Here is a 13000-nt window from a genome sequence, read left to right as displayed (position 1 = left end):
CGTTTGTTCATATGTCAACTTTATTTTGTTGATCTAGAGATGCAAAAGTTGTAAACCTTTATGCATTTTGAGGTTGAATGATTAAGATGTAAAAGATATTATGAATGAAAGCAAATGGATGTAATAGTTTTAGTTTACTAGTAATTGGTTTAAATGTAATCAAATATTATGTATGGTTGTATATTTTAGCTTAGAGCTTTTGCTTCCGTTGTTGCTTGCCCTTGTGCAAGCCTTGTATAATTGCATATCTCTTTGTTCCATTGCTTAATTATACTTGTTGTTAGAGCCTTGGGCGGGCGGGGGAGGCCATGTCCGTTCGGCGTCTATTGACATGGCTCGAACTCGACCAAATTGGCGGGGTGCGGGGCGTGACACCGACTCACAACCAAATCCCATAGGCGAGGAGACCCATCCGTTGCGCACACCCGAGACCGTCTGTGTCACGCCCCGGGACGCAGCGGAAGCCCGCCCGGCGCGTGTCCAGACCCGCTATATGTCTGAAACATATAAGGCGTCTAAAACAAAACGATAAATAAAGCAATAAAAGAATATCTAGAAGCATCAGAGCAAGGTATATCTAGAAGCTACAATAAGGGTAAGGAATATAAAAGTAAATCCACTAAGTAAAAACATAAAGTAGTATAAGAAGAATCCCGAAACAAGTGCTATAAGTAAATACATAGGTGGTCTCTATACATGGATACAAAACCTCTCTCTCTCTCTCAACAACAACAAGAAGAGAGAAAACCACCTAGGCAACAGTAAATCCTCGCTATCTAGCTAGCGATCCCCTTGCCGCGATCCCGTGCCTCCGCCGGTGCAGAGGGCTCTGAAAAGGAAACATAGAAACATGGGCGTGAGAACTATTAAATAATAGTTCCCAGTGGGTAATTATTGACTTCAGTGAAAGCACCACTAGGCCCAAAAGCTAAACAAGTAAGTAACAAAAAGGCAATGGAATCGATATGTAAGTAAACATGTAAACTTACTACAACATGATATCTCTACTTAGCATGAATTTGCATAAGTAAATAAAGGCTATTCTAACATGAATGTACGAAAGTGTCACTAGCATGATGTCCTCAAGCTAAATAGTAAAATGTCTTGTTTACTATTCTAGTCAATGTCCAGTAGGTATGCTAGGTCATCAATGATCCAATCCTGTAGGACCTACCCGTGGGTAGTCCGGCCTGCGCCGTGCCTAATGGCCCCGTGGTAGTTAACATCCCCACTCTAGGAATGAGCCTCCCCCACGGCATCCCATTTTGGCGCCCAATCCCGTATGAGCAAGCATATGTCGCGATGGCTATCTCCGGAGTGCCGGCTCGTAGGGAGCGACCCTCACAAGCATGTGCGAATGAGCACAATGGCAAGCAAGCGAAAGATCTGTCTCAAGTACCAAGTCCTCATGTCTAAAAATATGGAATATACGTCGAATGTCTCAAAGGCCTATTTCTATGTCATCATGTCTCTAACATGGAATATAGCAGATGTTCAATGGCCTATCACTATGTCTCTATGTTGCAGTTTCACAGTTTACTATGTCAAGTGCCTCTTTATGGCATTTTGTCAACTAAGCCCAAACATGAGTTTATTATTTACAAATGCATAATTTGAGCAAATTCTAACACAAGAGACATGTTTCCGAGTCGCCAACCCGAACACTTCTCACATGCATGCAAAACGCTCCGAAGGCCCTACCATATAGAGTGAATTTTTCATGATACGTAAGGCATGCATTTTAAGTGTTCTAAAATTCATATAAATCTCATTTAACATGAATATGCAATCAAATTGACGTTACGACAAGTATAGAATACTTAGGGGCCATTTCGCCCCGATTTCATGAAGTCAAACCCACCGAAGTTACCGAAACCCTTCGTAAGCTCTGACGAAGGTGTCTACTAGTCTCGTAGCACCCTAAAGATGTAGGAACAAGAGTCAGACAAACCTTACGATCAACCCTAAGCTCAATCAATGAGCAACATAGGCTAAGGTGGAGAAAAACTCACCTAGGTGAAGAAATCCTCTCTCAAGCTCCTAATATGAGTTAGAGTTCTTCAAACCCAACCTAAATAAATGTTCTAAACCCATCAATTAGGTTTCAAAGCCCTCAAAACAAATATCCCCAAAATTAACCCTAAATTCCAAAATCTAGGGTTTCATCTAGTAAAATCTAGAAAAATTTGTATTAAATGGGAAATACAAACGACCAACCTCAAGAGAAGCTCCAATCCAAACTCTAAACCAAGTAGGGTTGGAGTTTGATCCTCCACAAAGCTCCAACCGCAAGCTCAAAGCCACCAAAGTTGAGAAATGAGGGAAAAAAGATGATGCTCCAAGGCCTCCAAGCAAGCTCATCTCCTTCTCCTTCTTCTTCCTCTTCTTCTCCTTCTCTTTCTCTCTCTAGAGTGAGTATAAAGGGAAGAAATGAGGGAAAGAAAGAAGAGAAAGGCTCTAAAAGCCTTCTAATGTAACAAAATCCTGATAAGTCCCTCAATAATCCAAACAGTACACTGTCGGGTCTGGGCAGTTTTCGCCCAGATGGACCGGTTTCTCCCTGCCAGGGACCGATCTCTCGGTTCGTCCCACAAAACCAACGTTCGGAAATCGGTCTCTCCCCGCGCAGACGCGCTCGGGGACCGGTCTCAGCCGCCACGGACCGGTTGCCTCGCAGGCTGCCGCAACACTGTTCTGAGGGGACCGGTCTCTCCTATTAGGGACCGGTCCCCGAGAGTGAAAACTCTCAGGACAAAGTCAAAACTTTAGGAATCGAACTTTTAGGTCGGAATACCATCTACGACCTTCCACCAAGTGTGGAAAAGTTCGGAGTCCACATCAAACACTCGAACCTCGCAACTTGCACAGGTCCAGTGTGCTACAGTCTGCTAGGTAGGTACGTTAACCCATAGTGTGATAACTCCTGAGCTCACTGTTTGGGTGGAGCGACCACCGCCAAGCTTAAAACAAACTAAGTGTATGATCCAATCCTCTCAACTCGAGGATACCAGCAACCACCGCCAAGCTTAAAACAGACTAAGTGAGTATGATCCAATCCTCTCAACTCGAGGATACCCTACCAACTAGGGTTAATAACAAACTCGGGAAATCCACCAATCCCAATATTCATGTCACAAGTGTCACTACTACACTAGTTCCAAATGCCACTCTTTTATGTCATTTACTTGTTCAAGTTCACCATTTGTTTTTAGCAATATAGGATTTCATGTCAATACCCAATCCTCATGCATCCACTAGATCATGTGTCCAACTCACAATTTCTATTTCTACTATGGAAGAATGCAAGGAATTGAATTACATCTAACCACATATCCTACACTACATGATATCAATATATATACCCAATGACACTAGGTTCAATGTTCAATCATCTATTTTCTATCATAGTTGTCCACATCTAGAATTCATAGTTTTCATACCACACTTGTCGAGTTCTCTAATCTTCCTAGAGTTTATCGACCCAAGTTCAACATTCATGTCTAGGCATACATATATATACATCCTATATGTTCCACATGCCTATATCATCATCATCCAATGGTAGGTAACATCATCTAGCAAAATATGATTCATGCATTCATATTAATCACATATAACCTACCATTACATGTACATGCATCAATAATAAAACTTCCGATGGCTTATCGACACTTGCAATCAGGCTCACGCGGCACACGTCGTTCGGTTCGGCTCGAACTCGCAATCGACCACCGAACACTCACCGATTTCCAACTTGGAGTTGTCTGGGGCTCTCCTCTAACCTTCAATTAAAGAACCCAAAGGTTAATTTAGATCAAAATCCTTAAACTCCAAAATCCCCAATTCTAAACCCTAACTTCTCATATCCTCCAAATACCTCAAAAATTCATGGAGTAACATGTTTAGAATAGTCTAGGGACCTCTAGAACATCATTCATAAAGGATTTAATGAAAACCCCAAACTTTCAACCAAATGCGAACCTCGAGTCGGAAGCACACCGCGCCACCAAGCGCTCGAGGGCTCGATTCGCTGCTCCCAACGCGTTCCCAAGCTAGCTCTCCGCCAACACCTCGAATTTGGGAGAGATCAAGAGAAAGGGATAAGAGATTGAGGGAGAGAGAGAGCTTGGTTCTCTCTCACTTTCTCTCTCTAACCTATGTGTGTAAGTGTGTGTGTGTTGTTTGGGCTGAGGAAGGAAGAAGAAAAGGGGAGAGGAGGGTCTCCCCAAAAGTCCACCTCTTCAAAATTACTAAAATATCCCTATTCTGGGCCATTTATGCGTGCCGGGTCCGAACCTTGGCTCTAGGGTCTGGACTGGACCCCGTAGGTCCCAGAGCCAAAAAACTGCATTTTTCGAAAAATCCTCGTTTTCGCTCCTTAAGCCCCCAATCCACTTCCAACTATTCCAAAACCCTCAAAACACCTTTTTGACCTTATTTAAGCCCTCTTTTCACCTGTACTTTGTCGGATTTAGGCCAAAATCCAACATAGCTTTTCAAGTTTCGTTTTCATGCCCAACTCGTACTGAAAATACTCGAATGCTCCCAAACTTCACTGGAACTATTTTAATAGCTTTTCAAGCTAGTTCCCACCGAAAATTCATAGTTGTAGAAGTTCGGTATATTACAATAGATGACTACAAGTGTCACCGGCTATAAAGTCAACTAATGTCAAATTTACTACGAGTGTCACCGACTATAAAGTCAACTAACGTCAAGGTCATCTATTATGAACATACCATGGGTGACTCAATCATCAGGAACACTGCTTTACTGCTAGATCATGACCATATGAAATAGAAATAAGTGCAGAGCGACTAACTACGAAGTCAAGTGGTGTACGAAAACTCAAGCAATATTGAATAAATGGAAGAAGATAACAAGGATAGAAATCATCGTGTAGGCACCACTTTACAGACTTCGAATCGAAGTACCCATCTCTACTGAAGAATAAAACCGGGTCGTCGACATCCGTCGATGTCTACCGCCACAGTTCGGACATATGCAAAGTGCCACAAAAAATGTAATTAGCTCAAACCCACTAATTAAAAAAGCTATGGTCTCAAGTGAAATTGACAGGCGAGCAATTGGGTTTTCGGATCCCGTTCCATGGCCAATCGTCGCATCGACTCATTGGAATGTCACCCCAACCCACGGGGCATTCCAGAACAAGTCCCACACAAAGCCTATCTCGTTTGCTGTCCCAATACATTAATTTAATGCCATTGGAGTAGCCGAGCAAATAATGCATCAGAACGGAAAGCCGAGATCCCAAAAATCACCGGTTTGGCTGCCGTGTGCCCCTTTCGACACCGGAGCCACCCACAGCCATCTTGCTGTGACCAGAGATGTCACACCTTGCCCCAACACCAGCCAATAAGGCTACCACACTACTGTAAACAGCAGCAGCCAACTCGGTATGAAAACGCTCCCGAAATCGCTTGATTTTCGCGTTTCGGGGTTCCGTTAAGCTCCGAAGTGTTTCGAAATACTCGAAAGTCATGCGACCATCCCCACAATCCCCAAACACACACTTTTGGGTGTCGGGATAGCCACATGGTAAGTGGTGCGATCCAAAAGCGAAATTCCCAAAATTCACCATGCCGGGTTTCCAAAAATCACCGTTTTTGGCTCTAGAACTATCACACCCCGAGTCCGCTACCAATTTGGCACGGCTCGAGTGCGTCGAACAGACACCGAACGGACAGCATCTCCCCTGTCCACCCAAGGCTAAACAACCTGATCATGTACAAGCCCAGAAAATAGAAATTCATACATACACGATCCCAAGGGCACAAACAGTGCCGACAACAAAGAGCAAGAATCCACAAGCATTCACGAGTGAAATAAAGACAGTTTACTAACTATTACATCATTTGCATTCATTTGCATATTCATCTCCTCAAAATGGGTACATGGTTCACTAATGACCATCAAAATACATACATCAATAGCTCTCCAAATCCTCACCTACGTAAGGTCTCTCATGTACATAGGTGATACTAATGCAAAACAGGAAGCTAGTATGTACTACTGCTCAGGCGCGATGCCCTTGCCGCGGTCCTCGCCCGGCGAACTGGTACTATGCCCTACAACAAAGTGGGATGAGAACTATTGCCCATAGTTCCCAGTGGGTTCGGCCGCCGACTCTGCCGATCTTCCCACTAGGTCCGAGTGGGCAAAAGCAGGTAGATAGATGATAGATATCAAAACTGTAAATGACATAATAGGAAAACTATGCTACTACGCTCAAGGTCCTGTATCATGCATGCATGTATCATATAGTGAAATGTCAACTACTATACTACCATATCCAACCATAATGTCCAATAGGCAATGTTCAATTAACGATGCTATACTCTTGTTCAATCAATCCTTGGCGATCCACTTGGGTTCGCCTACGACTCACCTCAAACCTCATATGGTAAGGAGACGCACCTCGCTCTCAAACCCGGGGCCGTCTATAGGACATCAACTCGTCCCTCTCGCACCAAACTCCGAAGTGCACGAAGACTCGGGTGGAGCGACCACCACAAGTATAAATAGACTGTGAGTCTGATCAACCCTCTCGCCTCGAGGGTTACCCTAATCTCTAGGGTTACAAAACACTTGGGAATCCACCTATCCCTATGTCCAAATACTATGTTTGGCCACATCATGTGTTTATACAACGAGTCATTTTCTAAGGAATCCACCTATCCCTAAGCTCACATGTCTCTAGTGTTATTTACACTAAGTCATATATCATTCATCATGTCTTTACATTCATCGAGTTCATCTCTTTCCTTCAGCACTATAGGATTCAAATGTGAAGACCCAATCCTCATCTAGCCATAATCATGCACTTCTACTCATACATCGATATCATTAGCAAGCATAAGGAATGGAAATTACAATGCAATCCTACAATGCAAAATGCAAGAGATGAAAATCATAAATGCTAAGACATAGAAAGAAGCCTGGTTGCTTCGGGATGACACCACCCACCTTTTGATGATGTGGAGGGTTCGGAAACACTATTCGGTATGCCTTACGACGAGGTCTCCACCACCTAGGTAGAAACGAAGCTCATTCAATATTGTTTTGTCAATATTTTTTTATCCGCTCGATGAATGGTAATTCCGACTTCGCCAACGCGTTTAGACACCCACCAATTAGGTTTAGATGCCCTCAAATGAGATCAAAACTCTCTAACAAGAAAAGCCCCAATTTGGAGCCCTAGGGTTTACATCATGCAAAAGTACCATGAAACCCTAGCCTCTAGTTCTAGTCCACCATTAATGGTGCTAGATGTCCATTTGACTTCATCTCAAAAGCCAAAAACGCAAAACCCTAGGCTCTACCATGTTATGGTTTAGAGCTTACCTCTAGTGCTAGCTCCAAAGGGAAGAGGAGAGGGAGATGGAGGTGTCCAAGGCTTTCTCCTTGATCTTCTTCTTCTTCTCCACCTTTCCCTCCTTCTTCTTCTTCCTCTTCTTCTTCTCCTCCTACTTTGCTTCAAGAGAAGGAGAGAGGGAAAGAACTTAGAGAGAGAGAGAGAGTGAGGGGTGTTTGGGAGTAGATGAGAGAAAGGGAGAGAACCTTTCTCTCTAATACTCTCATCTAATGTAACAAGTGCAGCTAAGCCCCTCCACTTTGCCTCTCTCAACCTGCTCTGCCTGGGAACTTTTCGCGCGGAGGGACCGGTCCCTCCGCGGGAGGACCGGTCCCAGAGAGCCTTCAGCCAGATTACGCGTATGGGAACCGGTCCCTCTGGCCTGGGGATCGGTTGCACTACGCGTACGCCGCAGCCCCCAGCTACGAGAACCGGTCCCTTCCGCCAGGGACCGGTCCCTTCCGCCAGGGACCGGTCCCCGAGAGAAGAATCTGCCAAGTGCAGGTTTTGCACTATTGCTCTCGTGGACTCCATTCCGATACATTTTTTGGGTTTCGTGCCACTCCGGCTTTTTCGAAGCATACCCACTCGACAATTAGTCGATTCTGGACGAAGTACAACTCTCGGATTTCGAGAATTCACTTTCTTACAAGAACCTACTTAGGGCTCATCGTGTCACGCCGTGGACTTCAGCGTTAGCTCACCAGCCACATGCACAGACCCGCCATGTACACTAACACCTCTAGTGTACACCAGGCGTCTACAACCATCATAGCGAAAAGCATAAATTTCTAACCAGGTAACCAGAGCAAGTACATAACTACATAAGCTTACACCATAAACAATTTCAAACTATAGTTTAGAATTAAAGTACAAAGTATATTCTAAATGGTTCCAAAATACAACTTGAAACTAAACTGAAGTAAGCTTGAATGGTTCATCTATCCAGACATGGCGGAGGCTTTAGCTAGTCGCTAACCCCTTGCTACGAACCCTAGCCTTTCCCGCTGTGGAAGGCTCTGCACAAAAGCAACCAACAAATGGGAGTGAGAACTATTAAAAAATAGTTCTCAGTAGGTAAGCCGCCAAGAGTGGCGAAGTACACCACTAGGTCAACTGAGGCATGAGTAAACTACAATAAGTAGAACAAGTAAATGCATCAAGTAGATGTAATGAATCAATCATGAACATGCTTAAACATGATATGTTTTCTAACATGTCCTACATACTAGTCAGTACATATACAAGTTGATAATTCATGTTAGTTACAATTATCCATCTTTAAACTACATGTCAAGTAAATACAGCAAGTAGATGTAATGAATCAATCATGAACATGCTTAAACATGATATGTTTTCTAACATGTCCTACATACTAGTCAGTACATATACAAGTTGATAATTCATGTTAGTTACAATTATCCATCTTTAAACTACATGTCCTGATTCATGAAGCATGTCATCATTATAGTTTAACTAGATAATAACATCACATGTAACATGTTGAACTTCTGTAATTTGACTTTGGCCCAGATCCGGCAAAGCACAATAGAGAAATAATTTAAAGAAAATACTCAAAAATGAGATTTGAGGGTTTTGGGATGATTAGAAGTGAACAAGAGGCTCAGGACCAAAAATTAGAATTTTTGGAAATAGCATTTTCAAGTTGAAAACTTTCGGGGTCCGGACCTTGCACCCACGATCCGGGACCCTGAGACTGCACCGCCAAAAAAACAGCCTACGGGGTCTGGACCCTACAGCCAAGATCCGGACCGTGCGGGCGAAAATTGCCCAGTTCAGGGGGTTTTTGGCAATTGTAGCTTCTCCCCTTTATATCTAACACCCCCCAAACCCTCCTCTCTCATTTCCTCCTACACACACAAGAGAAGAAGAGGGAAAACCCTTCTCTAGCTTCCTCTCTTTCTCTCTCTAAATCTCTCTCCTAAACTTGGGGTTTTGGTGGAGAGCGAGCTCGGGAACGCGTGGGGAGCGGTGAATTGAGCCCTCAAATTCTTGGTGGTGCGGTGTGCCTTCGACTCGAGATTCGCATTTGGGTAAGAGTTTAGGATTTTGATTAAATCCTTTGTGAATGATGTTCTAGAGATCCCTAGATTATTCTAAGTATGTTTCTCCATGATTTGGGTATTTAGAGAAATGGGAAAAAGCTAGGGCTTGAATTTGGGGGTTTTGGGGTTTATGGGTTTTGAACCTAACTAATCTCCTCATTCTCTAATTGAAGGGTAGAGGAGAGCCCCAGACAACTCTGGGTTGGAAATCGGTGAGCGTTCGGTGGTCGATTGCAAGTTCGAGCTGAACCGGGCAATGTGTGCCGTTCGAGTCCGATTGCAAGTGTCGACAAGCAATCGGAAAGCATTACTAGGTGGGTTGTAACATACTGAAATACCGTTAAGCGAATATCGAACTTTAGTCAAAATAACCAAAGTGCGAGATTGGTACACTTCGGAAAGGCTGAAGGTGTCGAAAAGAGCAAAAGTGCATTATAAGAGGTCTTCGAGAGCAAGCTGGAGCAAGTTTGGAAGACTGCAGCCTTTGTGCTCTCGGGGACCGATCCCTGAGTTCAAGGACCGATCCCCGTACGTGTGAAAAATAGGCAAATGCCCATTCTGTGTTGAATTGCTCTCGGGGACCGGTCCCTGGTGGGAGGGACCGGTCCCCGTAGTTGAGGTTGTGGCAGACGCGCGATGCAACCGGTCCCCCGGCCAGAGGGACCGGTTTCCGTACGCGTAACCAGGCTGAAGGCTCTCGGGGACCGGTCCCTCATCGGGAGGACCGGTCCCTCAGCACGAAAATTGCCCAGTCTGGGCAGTGCACTGAATGGAAACTGGGAGGGCTTAGTTGTAATTGTTACAACATGTTATTAGCCCAGCCCTTTCCCCTTTCACAGCCATCACCCCACCACTCTCTCCCTCTCTCATTTCCCTCTCTCTCTCTAGAATCTTCATCTAGGGCAAGGTGGAGAAGGAGAAGAAGGAAGATCAAAAGGGATTTTGGGTGGCTTTGGTGGTTCTTGGAGCTCTCCTACAAGACGGATCTTGGGATAGCTCTTAGCCAAGGTGAGTTCTTGCAAGTAGAGCTCTAGGGTTTGGATTTTAACCTTGGGTTTTGGAGTTTTGGTCTCTTTAGAGGCTTTAGAAGTGTAATAGAGTCTTTAACACCATGAAATCCATGTGTTTCTTGAGGTGCTCTTATGGTAGATTTTTGGAATCCAAAGTAGATGCCCTAGGAATGGTCTAAATAGCTTGAAAACAAGATTAGAGAGCTTCCCAGGTGATTCTAAGCTAGTATTTGCTTAGAGTTGAGATCAATCTAGGAGAAATTCGAAAATGGCATTGTTAGGGCACCCAAATTGGGGCTTTTGTCCTAAAATTTTTTCGAGGCAAATTAACCTTTTGAAAATCTAATTGGGGTTATTTCCGACTCGTTGGACAACTCCGTTCAACGTTACGAAAATGTCTAAGTATAATTTGTGTATATAGGGCCTAATTTGGCACTATTTTGGTTATAGGATGTGGATTCGGCATTCGTAAAGTTCGGGAGTCATCGTATTCTTCATCTACTAGCACTCAAGGTGGGGGGTGCACGCCGGAATCGTTGGATTCCCTTATATATCTATTTCACCTTTCATTTGAGCATATTGAAGTATAGTCATTCATGTATAGTAGGGTTAGATTACATGTGAACCTTGGTTAGACATCATTTATATGCTTCTAATGTAGTTGAACATAGAGAATGATAGAACCATAATGGACAGGTATGGTAGAACCCTAACGTTGTATAAATGTGAGACTTGGATTTGGACAATAGTAAACAAAGGTGACATTGACATTAGAGACATGATTGGCATTGAGAGATGAACAGTTAAACATAGTTTAACCAATTGTGGCATTGTGGCAAGCATGACCTAGAAAGTGGCATGAATAAATAGATAGAAACCTATTATGATAGTGGCATTTTGACTAGTGGCTATACATTCCCTAAGTGGGAATTGGATCAATACTCGCGATAAGTCTTGGCTTGAGGGTGGTAACTCCCCCTCAAGCGGTGCGTTCCGGAATTGTCACCACGGGCGGTGCGGTCCCCGAAGACGGTCCCTCGGGTCTTGTAGTGCTTAGAGCCTCCCCGACAAAAGAGATTTGGGTTGTGAGTTATTGGGGTTAACAAGGTTAACCGATAAGGTTCGGTAAAAGCCAAAGTAAAATCATGGAAAGCATGCATGCATATTTAATATTGCTTTGATTATATATATATCCACTGACAGATTTCTTGCAGGCATGGTATTAGCATTATTATGGTTACTATTATCTTTCCTTTGAAATACTTATGCCTGAATTAGACCTAGTGGGTAAGTCGGCGAGGTCGGTTGCCGAGCCCACTGGGAACTTCGTTGTAGTTCTCACACCACTAACCCTACAGGTCCTAGCGCGAGCGGGGCGGCGGAGGACCGTGGCAAGGGTATTGCGCCATAGCTAGTGGCCACCGAAACTCATGCATTTTTAGTCATTCCGTTTGTACATGTATCAACTTTCTTTTGTTGATTTATAGAAATGTAAAGTTGTAAACAATCATATGTTTTGGTGAATTATTAAGATGTAAAAGAAATTATGAATGAAAAGAAAAGTGAATGTAATAGTTTTTGCTTACTTGTATTTGGTTAAAATGTAATCAAATATTATGTATGGTTGTATGTTTAGTTTAGAGCTTTCGCTTCCGTTGTTGCTTGCCCTTGTGCAAGTCCTATATAATTGCAAATTACTTTGGTTGATTGCTTAATTATACTTGTTGTTGGAGCCTTGGGCAGACAGGGGAGGCTTTGTCCGTTCGGCGTCTATTGACGTGACCCGAACTCGACCAAATTGGCGGGGATTGGGGTGTGACAGATATAATGGTATCAGAGCGATGGAAGAAAGCAAAAGTCTAGGATGGACTTCGGAACCCTAGGATTGGAGACCTTATGGACTTAGAAAACGTTTAACGTGGATTTCGGTTCTTGCGCAAGCTAATGGATTGGGTTATAATGGTACTTCTATAAAAGGAATTAGAGATGAATTCGAGTGTTTATTTGTTTTCTACTTAAGGGGTTGTGTGGGGCGGCCGAGACCACATGATCCCAAGGGTTGGAAATAAATACACTTGATTGATTTCACTTAATTGAGTAGTTATTTGGAACGTGTAAGAGTCACGTGTATCGAGTATTAATGCGTGTGTTACGTTTCAGGAATAATGTCCCCGAGATGCTACACGCGTAGAACTGCTTCGGCACTGCCTGACGAAGTGCCCGGGCTGTCACGCCCCGGGACTCAGCGGAAGCCCGCACGGCACGTGCACAGACCCGCCATACGTCTAAAACATATAAGGCGTCTAAAACAAAACAATAAACGAGACAATAAAAGGAAACAACTAGAAGTATTAGAGCAATATATATCATCTAGAAACTGAAGCAATGTAAAGAGTAGAGAGCTAAAACCACTAAATAAACCATAAAGTAGTACAACCAAAGGTCCAAATACAAGTGCTAAAAGAGTATATATGTGGTCTCTATACATGGTAACACAAAAACTCTCATTCTCCCAAAATACAAAGAGAGGGAACCACCTAAGAGCAGAA

This window comes from Ananas comosus, unplaced genomic scaffold (assembly GCF_001540865.1).
Source record: "Ananas comosus cultivar F153 unplaced genomic scaffold, ASM154086v1, whole genome shotgun sequence".
Taxonomy (NCBI): domain Eukaryota; kingdom Viridiplantae; phylum Streptophyta; class Magnoliopsida; order Poales; family Bromeliaceae; genus Ananas; species Ananas comosus.
This window is presented reverse-complemented; position numbering follows the sequence as displayed.